Raw genomic sequence first — 15,884 nt, 5'->3', positions numbered from 1 at the left:
AAATGGGGACTCTTTAGTTTAGAGGCATATTAACATTAACATTATTAATACTTATTAACATTAAACACCCACACTTCACTGATTGATTCTTCAGCTCAAGAAATCCGGTTAGACACTATAAAATAAGGAAATAGGTCACAAGGCCTTTTCTCCTTAAAAGCAACATGGCCCTAAGAATCAGTCTAATTTCTTGGTCTTTTCATTTGCTCTTTGGTGAGAGGAAAGGAGTCTTAATATCTAGTGAATTTGAATGGTTGTTATAAGATAGCCTGACATCCCAGCATTTCAGAGCCTGAATTTGATACCACGTTGGAACTGAGCCAAAGTTTGAGTACTCCCCTAGAGACTAAGGTAGTAGAAAAGAAGATTATGCCCCTGTAGTTGTCAGGTGAAGAAATGCTTTTGTTTGTTCTTGCTATGTCTTTGAAATAAATATCCCTTTATAAAAACTAATTGATATTAAGTGATTAAATGGAGTTGAAATGCTAGTAGGGAAGTGCTAGCAAATGTTTAACATTATTATTATTATTTTCTTCTTTTTGCTGAAGCAAGTTAAGTGACTTGCTCAGGGTCACACAGCTAGGAAGTATTAAGTGTCTGATGTCAGATTTGAACTCAGATCCTCCTGACTTGAGAGCTGGTGTTCTATCCACTCTTTTTAAATTTTAGTTTAAATTTAGTCTCCACCATTAGCATTTTCTCCATCACTTTCTTACAATTGATAAGACATCAAGCACTTGATTTGAAATGATGTGTAAATGCCCACATTGAAATTTAATAATCGAGTTTATAGTCTAGCTGCTCTGCAACAGATCCTTGAGTGCTAGTATGGTCTAACAGTAGAAAAAACTCCAAATTTCCGCCCAAGAAAGAGGTGATAAGGGTCTAAGTGAGGTGGTATTCATGTGAGTGGAGAATAAGAGATAGATGTAAGAAATGTAGAAACAAGTTGTACAAAGGCTTTGTAGCTGATAGATATGAGGGTGAAAAAAATAGAGACTGTATAAGATTTATGAACTTAGGTGAATGAAAGCATAGTAGTACCATTTAAAGAAATGGAAAAATAAGGAAGAAAGGGGAATTTTAAAAGAAAGATAAATAATTTGGTTTTTGACAAGTTGAACTGGAGATGGTTTTGTAACATCCAGTTGGAAATGCCCACTGTGCAGCTGGTGATGTGGGAATAGGATTCAGGAAAGAAACCAACACTATATGTATAGATCTGTGAGTTATCTGATTAGTGATGAATTGTGAAGTACATTAGACCTACTGAGATCATCAAAAGAGACAGTGTAGAGAAAGAGGTCCAAGATAAGGTCTCCTGTAGCACATTTATACATGAAGGCAAGACATAGGTCATGACTCAACAAAGGATTCCTAGGAAGAGGGGCTAGATAGGAAGGAGGAGAATCAGAAGTGAGCAGTGTCAGAAAAATTCAGGAAGAGGAGAATATCTAGGATGGATGAATTAATCTATTATGTTGATTGTTGTAGGAAAATAAAAAAAGATAAAGATTAAGAAAAGTGAATTGGATTTGGCAACTAATATATCTGAGGAAGAGCAGTTTCAGATGAATGATGAAGTTAGAAGCCAAGTGACAACAGGTTGAGTCTGGTTTTTTAAAAATTTGATTTGTTGTTCCCTCTTTCCTTTCCCCCTCCCCCCAGGAGTTTGGCTGCAAAAGGAAGGAGATATAAGCCTGAAAAGATAATAGGGGGAAGAAGTTTTTTGTTTGTTTATTTAAAATGGTGAGACACTGGTCTTTAAGGAAACTGGATAGGAAAGAAATTGAAAATAAATAAGTCATTTTATTTTTGAAGAGTAATGTAGGTGTAATGCATATACTGTTAGATTCCATTCGTTGGTTAGTTATGCTGAATTGTTCTTTTTTCCTCTTTATCTTCAACTAGTAAAAGGAATAGATTCACTAGATAAGGGATGGGAAGGAATATATTCAGAAATGAAAATAATATTTAAAATAAAATGCTTTAGGATAGTTTACCTCTCAGACCTGTGGAGGAGGAAGGAATTTGTGACTAAAGAAGAACTAGAGATCATTATTGATCATAAAATAGAAAATTTTGATTATATCAAGTTAAAAAGTTTTTGTACAAACAAAACTAATGCAGACAAGATTAGAAGGGAAACAATAAACTGGGAAAACATTTTTATAGTCAAAGGTTCTGATAAAGGCCTCATTTCCAAAATATATAGGGAATTGATTTTAATTTATAAGAAATCAAGTCATTCTCCAATTGATAAATGGTTAAAGGATATGAACAGACAATTTTTGGATGAAGAAATGGAAACTATTTCTAGCCATATGAAAAGATGTTCCAAATCATTATTAATCAGGGAAATGCAGATTAAGACAACTCTGAGATACCACTACACACCTGTCAGATTGGCTAAAATGACAAGGAAAGGTAGTGCAGAATGTTGGAGGGGATGTGGGAAAAGAGGGACACTGATACATTGTTGGTGGAACTGTGAATACATCCAGCCAATCTGGAGAGCAATTTGGAACTACGCTCAAAAAGTTATCAAACTGTGGATACCCTTTGATCTAACAGTGTTTCTACTGGGTTTATATCCCAAAGAGATCTTAAAGAAGGGAAAGGGATCTGTATGTGCAAGAATGTTTGTGGCAGTTCTTTTTGAATAGTGGCTAGAAAGTGGAAATTGAATGGATACACATCAATTGGAGAATGGCTGAGTAAATTATGGTATATGAATATTATGGAATATTGTTGTTCTGTAAGAAATTACCAACAGGATGATTTCAGAGAGGCCTGGAGAGACTTACATGAACTGATGCTGAGTAAAATGAGCAGGACCAGGAGATCATTGTACACTTCAAAAACAGTACTATATGATGATCAATACTGATGGATGTGACTATCTTCAATAATGAGATGAACCAAATCAATTCCAATTGTTCAATAATGAATAGAACCAGCTACACCCATTGAAAGAATATTGGGAAATGAGTGTGGACCACAACATAGCATTTCCACTTCTTCTGTTTTTGTCTGCTTGCATTTTTGTTTTCCTTCTCAGGTTATTTTTACCTTATTTCTAAATCCGATTTTTCTTGTGCAGCAAGATAACTATAAATATATATACATATATTGTATTTAACATATATTTTAACATATTGAACAGGTATTGGTCTATCTGCCATCTAGGGGAGGGAGTGGGGGGAAGGAGGATAAAAGTTAGAACAAGATTTTGCAAGGGTCAATGCTGAAAAATTACCCATGCATATGTCTTGTAAATAAAAAGGTATAATTAAAAATAAATCAAATAAAATGTATCAAAAAATTTAAGTAGATTAGAAACAAAAGGAATGAGTAAGAAAAAAAGAGGGGCAAACTATGAGAAGAAAGGATGGGATGGTTTTAGGGCACAATTAAAGGAGTCATCTGAATTTTGCTATTGTTATTGTGTCTAACTTTTCATGACCCCATTTGGGGTTTTCTGGCAAAGATAATGTAATTGTTTGACATTTCTTTCTCTAGATCATTTTATAGATCAGGAAACTGAGACAAATGGAATTAAATGACAGCCCAGGGTTATACAGCCAAGTGTCTGGGGCCACATTTGAATTCAAGTCTTCCGGACTCCAAACCTGGGACTCTATATACTCTTTCACTTAGCTGCCACATCTGAATTTTATATTCACTGGCAGATTTCCATGGAGATCAGCTAAACTAGCCTAGTAAGTCATTTCCAAAAATAATTCGGTCTGACAATATTGTAAGAGATCTAGTAAATTTTTCAAAGATATTACTCATCCATCCATTCTTTTTTTTTCTTTCTCAATGCTTTTCAATTTTTAAAAATTTTTCTCTATTTGTAGGCTATAAAAAATCAACATTATGAGAAATGCTTAAAAATTGGGTTTCCACAGTGTTATAAGCTTCAAGGTAGTGCAGGATAGTGGTACCAAGAGGTTTTCAGAATGTGAGAGGAATCTTAAGGAAGATTAAGATTCCACAGAACAATTAAGTGGTCAATAGAAGCTTTTGAGCAAACAAGGAATTGGGGAGTTAGGAAGGCACAGGTGTATTCAGCTAATAAGAAAGAGTTTTATGGTTGAGAAAAATCACAAACTTAAAATAATAGCTGATCCAGCCCAAAATGGTTGGAGTCAATGACCTGACTTGGCCATATTGCTGTTGTGCCTGCTTAGTAGTCTAATTGAATATTAAACAACACCCAGTAGGAAGAATTTTTCACCATTTTTTAACATGGGATGTATGATGAGAGAGGGAAAACATGTTTATACATATTTAAGGGGAAACATGTAGTGGGCATATAAGAAAGATTGTAATCTGGAAGAATAGGACTAATCCATTCTCTGAAGGGAGGGACTGTGCCAAACTAGCAAGTATAAAGGCTTTCCCACTTCTGTGCTCTGGGTTCCTTCTTCCAAAAAGGAAGGGAGTTTGCATCTGGCCAGAAACATTAAGACGATTCCTTAAGATTCTTCTTTAATAAATCTCCTCTGTTATATGATTTTCAGTATCAAGGGTGTATTTCTAACAACATTATATAGCATACAGGACTGTGGTCTTACAGTCAAAAAGATCTGAGTTGGAGTTCTGTTTCTTACAAAGCAATGTCGCTGATACTGAACAACTTGCTTTTTGTTCTTTCTCATTTTGACTGTTTGCTAATGATAACAGTAGTAATGCTTCAGTAAGCATCTTTTCTTATAATGAAAAATTATTCATTAAATTTTCACAACCTATCTTTTGCTATGGGGTATACTCCTACAATAAAATCACTAATACAATCTGCTATTGACTCAGTAACCCATCAGTGCCAGTGCCAGATTAATAACATGAAGTCTGGTTTCCTTTTTGCTTGGAATAATTAGGAAAACTGACAAAGGGAAATTCTGTATTATAATCTTTGATTCTATTAAACAGTAATAGATAAAACTGAAAAGGACAAATTGAAGACAGCTTCTAGAGAGCCTTGAATGCTAAAGCAGTTGTTTGTACTTTATTCAATAGACAGTATAGACCTATTGAATGGAGCTTTGGTGGTGGTATTTTTTATGCAAGATAGGAGTGCCAAACAAGAAGGGCTTTAGGAAGATTTGTCTAATAGAAACATTATAATTGGAGGAAGAAAGATAGAAGAGTTAGGAAGCAATTAAAATGGTCCAGATGTGGGGTAACAAGGGCCTGATTTAGGGTAGCAATATTGAGTATATTAGACAGATGCAAAAAATATTACAAAAGAAAATTGATGAATTTTACTCACTAATTGCATGTGGGAAACAAGACAGTGGTCTGAGTGAAAAATGATTTTGAGATTTCCAGTCTGGATGACTGAGGAAATTATGGTGTCGAAATGGGAGCAAGAATGTTTGCAGGGGAAGAAGGAGAGCAGAATGTTAAGTTTGGGTTTAGATGTTGGGTTTAAGTATCAGGAGATTCATGTGGAATGTCTGGTAGGTTATTTAATATTCAGTTCTGGTACTGCAGAGAGGAATGGTCACAACAGGAGATAAAAATATGAAAGTCATTGGCCTAAGTAGTGACTTATGGGAACAGATGAGATCATCAAATAAACAGATGCAGAGACAGAAAAGACCAGTCATGATAAAAATAACCATATTTAGAGTGTAGTTGGAGAAAGAAGAAGCAATTAGACACAGAAGAAAATCTCAGAGAGATAGGAGAAACAGGGTAGCATAGTGTCATGGAAGCCAAGAGAGATCTAATAATAGCAGGTAGCATTTATATAGCAGTTTAAGTTTATATAAGGCTTTATGTTATCTCTTTTGATCCTTACAACAACCCCTGAAGTAGGTGCTATTATTATTTACATTTTATAGATGAAAAAAAAAAACTGAGATGGGGAGAAATTAAATGACTTTCTTTGAGTCACACAACTAAAAAGCATGTGAGGTAGGATTTGAACTCTATCTTAACTCCAACACTAGCATAATATTTACTACTAATCTAGCTGCCTAAGAATATATAAGCCATTGGGAATGACTATTGTATTTAACTGTTGTCTTACAGAAGAAAAAGTTTTAGTTACATGGTAGAATAGGAAGTCAGAGTGCTATTATAGATTAAGAAGACTACAAGCAAATAGAGGCAGAATACATAAAAATTCTTTCTAAAAGATTTACTCTGAAAGAAGAGATACAACAGTAGCTTTAAAGGGTGCTGGGATCATGGAATTTTTAAAACCAAAGGAAAGGAGCCAATAAAAAGTTCTTGGTTCAGTAGATAGACTGGGCCTGGACTCAGGAAGAGCTGAGTTCAATGTAGTCTCAAATACTTCCTTCCTCAGATTACTTGATAAAATAGGTCTACTAGAGAAGAAAATGGCAAACTACTCCATTATCTTTGCCAATCCCCCCTCCCCCACACACACCACACACAAAAACCTATATGGGACCATGAAGGATTAGACATAACTAAAGGACAAAAAAATAGAGAAATGGAATATGCAAGAGAGGTAAGGAAAATATCAAATTCATGAGACAGCTTTAAAAAGGGGAAACTAGATAAAAAGGGTGTTAAGGTGGAGAAGATATGGTAGTTATAAAGTTTTGAGACAAAAAATGATGTAAATGGAAGAAATTCATGCTGGATACTAAAATAAGAGGTCATAAGATTACAGATTTGGACCTGAAAGAGACCTCCAAGTTCACTTAATGGAAACCTTTCCTTTTAGAAATCTAAATTTAATAATCTAGAGCTTTTCCTATTATGTTATTTTCCTATCTATAGAGAGGCTGTAGAGAGTTTGAAACATATCCCAGAAATAAGTAAATAAAAGATAAACAAAGAATTGTTTAACAGCAATTGAAGATCCAGGATACTAAATAACATGAACTTTTAGGGGCATCATGATCATATAAAGCAAAAAGTAGCCCAAAAAGCCAAAATGGAGAAAATGAATGGAGGACTCATGACTCAGAGTTGGTTATTGACTTGATAATCCTCTGGGAGTCTGTTAAGCTCTACTCCTTTGATTAACCAAACTTGACATTTATGGATTCTTATCTCAACTTTTGTTATTGACAAAGCAAATTTTCACAATCCTTTTAGAAGCAACAATGTCTTTACAAAGTTAAGTAGAGATTAGTTTAGACCAATACCTATGGTTTCAAGGGTAACAGGAAGTAAAGAAAGATAAATACAGAGCCTGAAATGGTTTTGTTCTGTTTTACTGGTTTAAAGAAAGGAAAAAAAAGGAATACACTAGGGAAGAAGTGAATTTAAAAAATGAAGGAACTTGCTATTTCTCATAATTGGAACACATGGGAGGAAGAACATGCAAAGGAGAAAGGAAGAGAAAAAGCATTTATAGAGGGTCTACTTTGTGCCAGCACATAGAGTGCTAAGCACTCTTTTACAAATAGCATTTTGTTGATTTCACAACAGTCCTATGAGGTAGATACTATTATGATCCACATTTTGCAGTAGAAGAAACTAAGGCAAACAGAGGGTAAATGGTTTGCCCAGAGTCACAAAGATAATATATGTGAACTCAGATCTTTCTGACTCCAGGTCCAGAACTATACTACCTGTTCCTTTATAAATATAGAAGAGGATAGGTGACCATGGATATGAAAGACCCACTATCTCTTTCTCCTTTTTTATTTATAGTTTTTTTTTAAATTTTCAAAATACATGCAGATAGTTTTCAACATTTACCCCTGCAAAATCCTGTGTTCCAAACTTTTCTCCCTCCCTTCCCCATACCCCTGTCCTTTAAATAGCAAGTAATCCAATATAGGTTAAACACAATTTATTGTATTTAATTCTTTTAAACATATTTCCACACTTATCATGCTCCACAAGAAAAACCCCACTGTCTTTTAAGACCCTTTTCAGGAGTAGTTGATTAAAGGAGGAGAAAAAAGTGGCTTTTTATATTTCCCCTCATCAGGATTATCCCTAGTCTATAAGTTTGAATGTAACATGTGATGATCATCTATCTAGAATTTAAGTGTGAGAGCAACTTGGAGTGAAGAAGCCAAACCCAAAGAGAAGTAGAGTGTTTCACACACATATAGGCATTTGATAGAATCCATATTAGATGAGATTATATCCATTTGTTTTGTCAACTGGACTGGAATCAACCTCTAATTTGTGGGTGGCTAGAGTGGCAATAATACAAGCTAGAGACAAGAGAGTTAATTAATTTCAGAGTGAGAAAAATGATATTTTGCAAACAAAAGCTCCCACTCCTAAGAAGGAGGGCTTAAGGCTGTATAGACTGGAGCCACACAAAGGAAAGGGTTTGGCTTACAACAATCATTATTAAATCTTGAGATAGTTTTCATTATTAGTGTTACTTGGGACAAGACAGGTGTTTTTTGGTCCCAAGGGATAAGTCATTGTCTCAAGTTCTGGGGGATCATGGCCATCCTGTGGGACATCGAAACACAGTTCTGTGACAAGAACAGGGTGCAGTACCTGTCAATGACAAGGAACAGGAACTGTGAACATGCAATGGATAACTCTGAGAAATAAGGGAAACTAAATTCCTCAATGAACACTTGGTGCTGGGTCCAAGCAATAAACTTTGCCAGAGGGTAATATCATCCAGAGCACAAAAAATGATTGTTATGCCAAACTTAAGACACAGCCACTGGGCCTTAGCTTTGAGAAACAAGGTATACCCAAAATATTTTGACAATTTCAATACAGATGGCTGAGCACACACACAAAACCCAAAATTTGGTGTAGAAATATATTAAATTCAGCATGGAAACAGGAAGGGACAAGGATAATAGAGGAAAGGACAGATTCTGGGAGAGAATAGTTATAGGTCAAATAAATTACAAATTTGGTAGATGAAAAAAAAAGTCAGGGATAAAAAAAAAGGAGAAAAGAAATATAAAAACCTATGATCAGGATCTGGGATAGACAGAGAGAGAAATGAGATCAGACCATATCAGTGATGGATTACTAGTACTGATCATAGTTCTTTTCTTTTATCACCTTTTTTTATAAAAAAGTAGGAGAAAATAAAAGGAAGAAAAAATATAGGAGCAGATGATGAATGGAAAAACACCATTAACAATTATAACCACAAATATGAATGGAATCAACTCACTCATAAAAGAGAAGAGCATACAGAATGGATTAGAAAGCAGAATACAAGAATATGCTATTTATAAGAAGCACACTCTAAACATAATCCATAGAGATAAATGATGGGAGGATAAGCATGCTTATGCACTATCTGAATGATTTTGAATTATTCTAACCATTTAGAAAGCAATTTAGAACTATGCCCACAATTCATTAAACTACTCCTATCCTTTGTTCCAGAGATATTACTACTGGGCATATACTTCAAAAAGATTGAAGATAAAAGGAAAGAACCCTTTTATGCAAAAGAAATTATGACAATACCAATCCTACATTAAAATCATGGCAGGATAAGGCAGATTTAAAAATCCAAGTTAGTAATTCTGCCTTTATAAATATAGTTATTAAGCAATGATGATGCCTTATTTAGAAAAAACTATCTAACAATGGATTGGAGTATTGGAATACTAGTCCTGTTTAATCCCTAGCACTCTCCTGGACTCTTATGCTGTGAACAAAATCACACAACAAAATTCAAAGGACAAAATCAACCAGAGATATTTATGAGCAATAAGATTAGATCAGTTATAATATATACTGGAATAAAAGAACAGGTTTAGAAATAAGTGCCAGTTACATCTCACTGAAATAAGAAGAGTTTAAGGACTCTTAATTCCTCTATATCTGTTTTTCCCCTACCCCCCACCAAGTCTTCAGCTACTTTAGCAATTACCCACAATATTTTTTAGTTTACTAGTAGTGGTTTTCCTCCCAATTGCATGTACAGACAATTTTCTACATTCGAGTTCCAAATTTTCCTTTCTCCCTCCTTCCCTAAGATGGCAAGCAATTTGATATAGGGTATACAGTGCAATAAATATAAAACATTTCTACATTAATCATGTTGAAAAAAACACTGAAAATTTAAAAAAAAGTTTTATTCTTTACCACTGATATCTTTAGCTTTCAACTCTTTTTGTCACCACCAAAGGCGTGAGTTTAGAAAAGGGAATTGTCTGCCATCGTTACTGCTTCTTCAAGAAAGATCTGAGCCCTTAAGGAATCATATGGATTGTGGAGATCCAATTCAGATAACCAGACTTGTGAATCATCTCATTTTATTTCTACTCATTCTGAGATTTTTAATGATAACCACTGTTCTTGCTGTTGCTTTTACTACTAGTATTTATATAGCACTTTTAGTCTTACAAAGAGTTTTACATGTTGTCCCATGTGATTCTTATAACATTCTGTTAAGTTTTATTATTTTCCCAATTTCTTTCCTAAGTGGGGAAAATGAGGCAGAGTTATTTTTTTCCCAGGGTCATCCAGTTAAAGTGCCTGAGGAAATATTTGAAATTAGGTCTTCCTGATTTTAAATCAAACAATTTCTCCATTATATTACCTACTTTTTAGGTTTTCTTTTTTAATTAATTTTTTTTTTCAATTATTAACATTCTCCTCTTCTTCACTTGTCCCCTGCCATGCTTTATTGAAAAAAAAGAAAAAAACAAAGTGTTGTAATGAATATAAAAATTCAAACAAAACATTTCCACATTGGACATGTCTATATACAAATACATACACATATGTATATATGTATGTATATTTACGTGTATATATACACATACATATATTTAATATATCAAAGCTTGTGAATAGCATATTTTATCATCATTCCTCTATAATAGTGGTTGCTTATTGTGTTGATCAGTTTTTAAATCTTTTGATTGTTTGTTTTCACAACAGAGTTGCTATTATATAAATCTTCTGATTCTGCTTATTTCACTTTGCTTCAGTTATACAAGTCTTCCCAGTTTTCTCTGAAACTTCCCCCTTTATAATTCCTTACGGGACAATAGCATTACATCATATACATTTGCCATGACTTATTCAACAATTTCCTAGTTAATGGTACCCCCTCAGTTTCCAACTCATTGCCAGCATAGAAAGAACTGCTATAAATATTTTTGTACAAATGGATTCTTTCTTTCTTTGATCTCTTTTGGGACACAGCTTTAATTATGATTTTATTGGGTTAAAGGGCATGTATAGTTTAATAATTAAATTGCTTTCCAGAATGGCTAGACAAATCCATAGATCCAACAACAGTATATTGGTGTACCTGTTTTTCCACAATCCTTTCAGCATTTATCATTTTCTTTTTTTGTCAACTTTGATATTTTAATGGTTGTAATTCAGAATTGCTTTAATTTGAATTATTCTAATTATTAGGTATTTGGAGGGGTTTTTTAAATGTAGTTTTTGATAATTTGAAATTCTTCCTCTGAAAACTTTCTATTCCTCATTGTTGGAAAGAGTCATGTTCATCAGAATTGGTCATCGTTTAATATTGATATTACCATGTAAAATGATCACCTGGTTCTGTTTAGCAATCTCTTTAAGCCAGTTAAGAACATTTTTCTTTTTTAAAAAGACTTCATGAGAGTTTTTGTTCATGTAACCTTGGATTTTAAAATTTAATTCAGAATATAGGTTGTGAAAGATTATAGAATATTAGAGCCTTTAAAAATCACCTAGTTAACCTTATTTGACAAGTAAAATAACTGAGATAATTCAAGTGATTTGGCAGGATATCACAACTAGTAAGGAGCAAAGCCAAGATTCCATTGCAAGTATACTTAATCTTTTGACTTCAAGAGTTTCCATTACCTCACCTCCAACTTACTAACAGGTTCCAAAGGTGACTTTCAGATCAGTTTTTTGAAACTCAGAAAACATTTTTTCCGATAAATTTATTTTCAGATCTAGTGTTTAAGTTCCCAAACAAAACCACAGAAGCCTATGACGATCTTTTCTCCCCCCATGAGTTTCCTTTATGTGTCATTCACCCCATTAGAATATAAAATTCGTTGAATGTTGGGATTCTTTTTTTGCTTCTGTTTGTTTCACCAATACCTAGAACAATAGTTGGCACATAGTATGTGCTTCATAAATGTTTGCTGTTGAGGTACATAGCCTATATCTAAACTGTAGTCCTAATATCACTAGCCTCAATGGCAGGTCCTAAGAGCAGGAGCCAGGGAATTCAAGTTTGAGGAAGAAGGCCTCTTTGTATTTCTTGAGCCCAGGGAAAACCATAGACAAAATTTTGAAATTAAAAAATTGTCTTTGGTATCCTTCCACATCTTTATTACCCTTCTCTATCTCCTACATTGGCCCCATAGTAATCACTATTTTCATACTGCAGTGGGTCTCTCATTGCAATATCATACTGAAAGCTATCCTCCTGGACCTCTAGATAACTGAATAAAGCAATCTTCCTTTTTTCTCCTCATCTGTACTTTTATCAAAACTCCCAGGTCTTTCCTAACATACCTCAGCTTGCTAGGTATTAAAGGAGGCTACTTGTAGTTACTGTGTTACTTTTGTTTCATTTGGCTATGCTTATGTATTGTTTTTCCCTGTTTTTAATGAGTAGGTAATAACAATACACCTTCAGAAAGCACTATTGAAAAAAATTTATTGTTTTAAATTTTTTATCAATTCTGAGCTCAGTTCAAGTATAGGAAACTTCACAATTAAAAGGTCAGCAGAAAAGGTGTTTTCATCACCACACAGAACTGAGTAACCTTACATACACAACACTCTCAAGTCTCACATTCTCACAAACCCCATCCCACATTCTTCTCATAAACCATTCTAATTTCTATTGTATTGCTTCTTAGAAAAACATACAGATATATACAGAAACACCACAAAACTAGAAAGTCTCATGTTCATAGTTATTTTTTTTTTGTTATTAATTTACCTCAAGAAGAGTAGATCTCAGAAGATGTTGAAACAGTTTTTAAACTGCACAGAAAAAAATTGAAGGAAGTTTGTAAAGAAGCAGAGATCAGCAGAACATTTTTGGAAGAAACATATAGAGTTTATTATATAGTTTTTTTTAAAAGTAAGCAATATTCAGTTCTACTTTTGTGTTCTTCTACATATATAGAAATGTTCCCTTTTTGGTATTTAAGTTTAGAATTTTTTTAAAAAGGAGGATTCTGTCAGAGGTATTTGGGGGTAGTAGTTTTCCACATCTACCTTGGAAAGAGTATTGGATCTGGACTCAGGAAGATCTCTATTCACATCTGACTTTGGATATTTACTAACCGAGCAAGTCATTTAACCCTGTTTGTCTCAACTCCCTCAGTTGTGAAATACGCTGGAGAAGGAAATGGGAAGCTGCTCCAGTACACTGAGTAGAAAATCCTAAATGGTGTCATGAGGAGTTGGACTTGATTGAAATGACTCAACAACAAGCCTCTCTAGTAGGAATTCTAGTTAAATTGTTGGTGGAGTTGTGAAAGAATCCAGCCATTCTGGAGAGCAATTTGGAACTAGGCCCAAAAAGTTATCAAACTGTGCACACCCTTTGATCCAGCATTGCTGCTATTGGGCTTATATCCCAAAGAAATACTGAGGAAGGGAAAGGGACCTGTGTGTGCCAAAATGTTTGTGGCAGCTCTTTTCGTAGTGGCTAGAAACTGGAAGATGAATGGATTTCCATCAATTGGAGAATGGTTGGGTAAATTATGGTATATGAAGGTTATGGAATATTATTGCTCTGTAAGAAATGACCAGCAGGAGGAATACAGAGAGGCTTGGAGAGACTTACATCAACTGATGCTGAGTGAAATGAATAGAACCAGAAGATCGTTGTACATTTCAATGCCGTGTATTCTGATGGAAGTGGATATCTTCAACATAAAGAAGATCCAACTCACTTCCAGTTGATCAACAATGGACAGAAACAACTACAACCAGAGAAGGAACACTGGGAAGTGAATGCAAATTGTTAGCACTACTGCCTATCTACCCAGGTTACTTATACCTTCGGAATCTAGTACTTAATGTGCAACAAGAAAATGGGATTTACACACATATATTGTATCTAGGTTATACTGTAACACATGTAAAATGTATGGGATTGCCTTTCATTTAGGGGAGGGAGTAGAGGGAGAGAGGGGATAATTTGGAAAAATGAATACAAGGGATAATGTTATAAAAAAATTACTCATGCATATATACTGTCAAAAAATTTATAATTAAAAAAAAAGAAAAAGGCTAACATAAAAAAAAAGGAATTCTAGTTAAGATTAATGGGAGTCTTAATTAAGACCAACAATATCCTGTTAATGACTAGTGGGAAACTCATATAAGCCGTCTCCCATTAAATTTACCCTCAAGATCAAATTTCCTGAACTGTTTCTATTTTCACAGATCCTTTCCTTTGACTTCTCTGCTTTGGAATTTAAAGATTCTCCAAAAGCAATATTTTGTTCATAATGGCTTCCATGACAGCATCAAGGACTCTAGTAGAGAACAGGCATGAGGGGAAGCAATGATCTTAGTAATACAGTTTGAATTATAGGCAAATCAGGCATTTCTCATCAGTCATCATCAGTTTCTCATTAAAGCTTTGGCTGTTCAGTTGAGTCTAACTCTTTGTGACCCTGTATAACCTACTGTCTATGGGGTTTTCTCGATAAGCCTATTGGAAAGATTTGCCATTTCCTTCTCAAGTTGATCAAAGAAAGCAGAAGTTAAGTTATTTGCCCATAGTCACACAGCTAATGAATATCTGAGGCCATATATGAATTCAGATCTTTCTGATTCTAAGCAAGAAGCTTTATCCACTGAACTACCTAGCTGCCCAAAGTTACATAGATTAAATTATTCTCTACCAATTCAAATCAATTCAATTAGCATTTATAAAACACCTGCTATGTGTAGGGCATTGTGGTCAGGTTGGATGAACTCCATTTGTTTATTTCCTAATACTAATTTGGAACTTCAAATTGAATCATCAACTTTAAAGTCTTGGATTGTCTTCTACATATAATTAAAAACACACCAAATCCAGAGTTTTACATTATGTGAGTTTTTACACATTTAAAAATACATATGGATGAAAAGCTGAATTATATCATAAACAAAAGCTTGACCTTAAATTTTACCAGCACTTGGTACTAAATAGAAAATCCAATGAGTGTTCACAATTAATTGGCTATCTTCCCTATTTTAAATCCTCTGCTATAAGGTCAGGTAAAAATGCATATTTGGGGAACAGGTTCAGTATATACTGCTTTGTCTCAGTTATTTAGTGGATTAGAGGAAATCAAATCTAAATTTTGTTGACTTCTCTTCCTCAAGCCTTTCTGGAGGAAATGCTAATAAACTTTTCTAGCAAGAAGCAATTCTACAAATATAAAAATACTTGTAGGTCTTCACAGTCATCACAGGAAAGAAGGATTTTTGTATTTAAAATTATTTATTTAACAAGTTGGTCCATGAACCCTTTTATATAAGAACAGTGATAAAATTTAAGTTTTTGGTCCTTACCTTAATGGTTTTTAAGAAAGACTTTCTGGGAAATTCATATACATTTTACTGTGTGTTTATTAAGTATTGGATTTTTCTTTTTATGGAAAAATTATTTATTGAAAATACAGTATTTCATGTCACATTTCCCACTAAGAATATTTAGACTTAATATTTAAAGTATTGTAATTTAAGTCAATGTTATTAAAAAAAAAACACTACAGGACAGAGATTAACTGGAGTCTGTGAACTTTTCACAAATATTCCCATAACTTTATTACAGTATAACTGGTATGCTTTGTAAGCCTATGAATTTTATTTTATGCATTGAAAAAAATTTTTGACAAGAGGCCCATAGGCTTCACCAAATTCCCAAAGAGACCCTGAACAATAAATTGGTTTGGAATTATTCCCATAGAGGAACTATTCTATAGTTTTATAATGCCATTAAAGCTTACATCTGCCCTAAG

Source organism: Sminthopsis crassicaudata, chromosome 4, assembly GCF_048593235.1.
Source record: "Sminthopsis crassicaudata isolate SCR6 chromosome 4, ASM4859323v1, whole genome shotgun sequence".
NCBI lineage: Eukaryota > Metazoa > Chordata > Mammalia > Dasyuromorphia > Dasyuridae > Sminthopsis > Sminthopsis crassicaudata.
The sequence above is the reverse complement of the archived record's forward strand: the minus strand, read 5'-3'. Positions refer to the sequence as shown.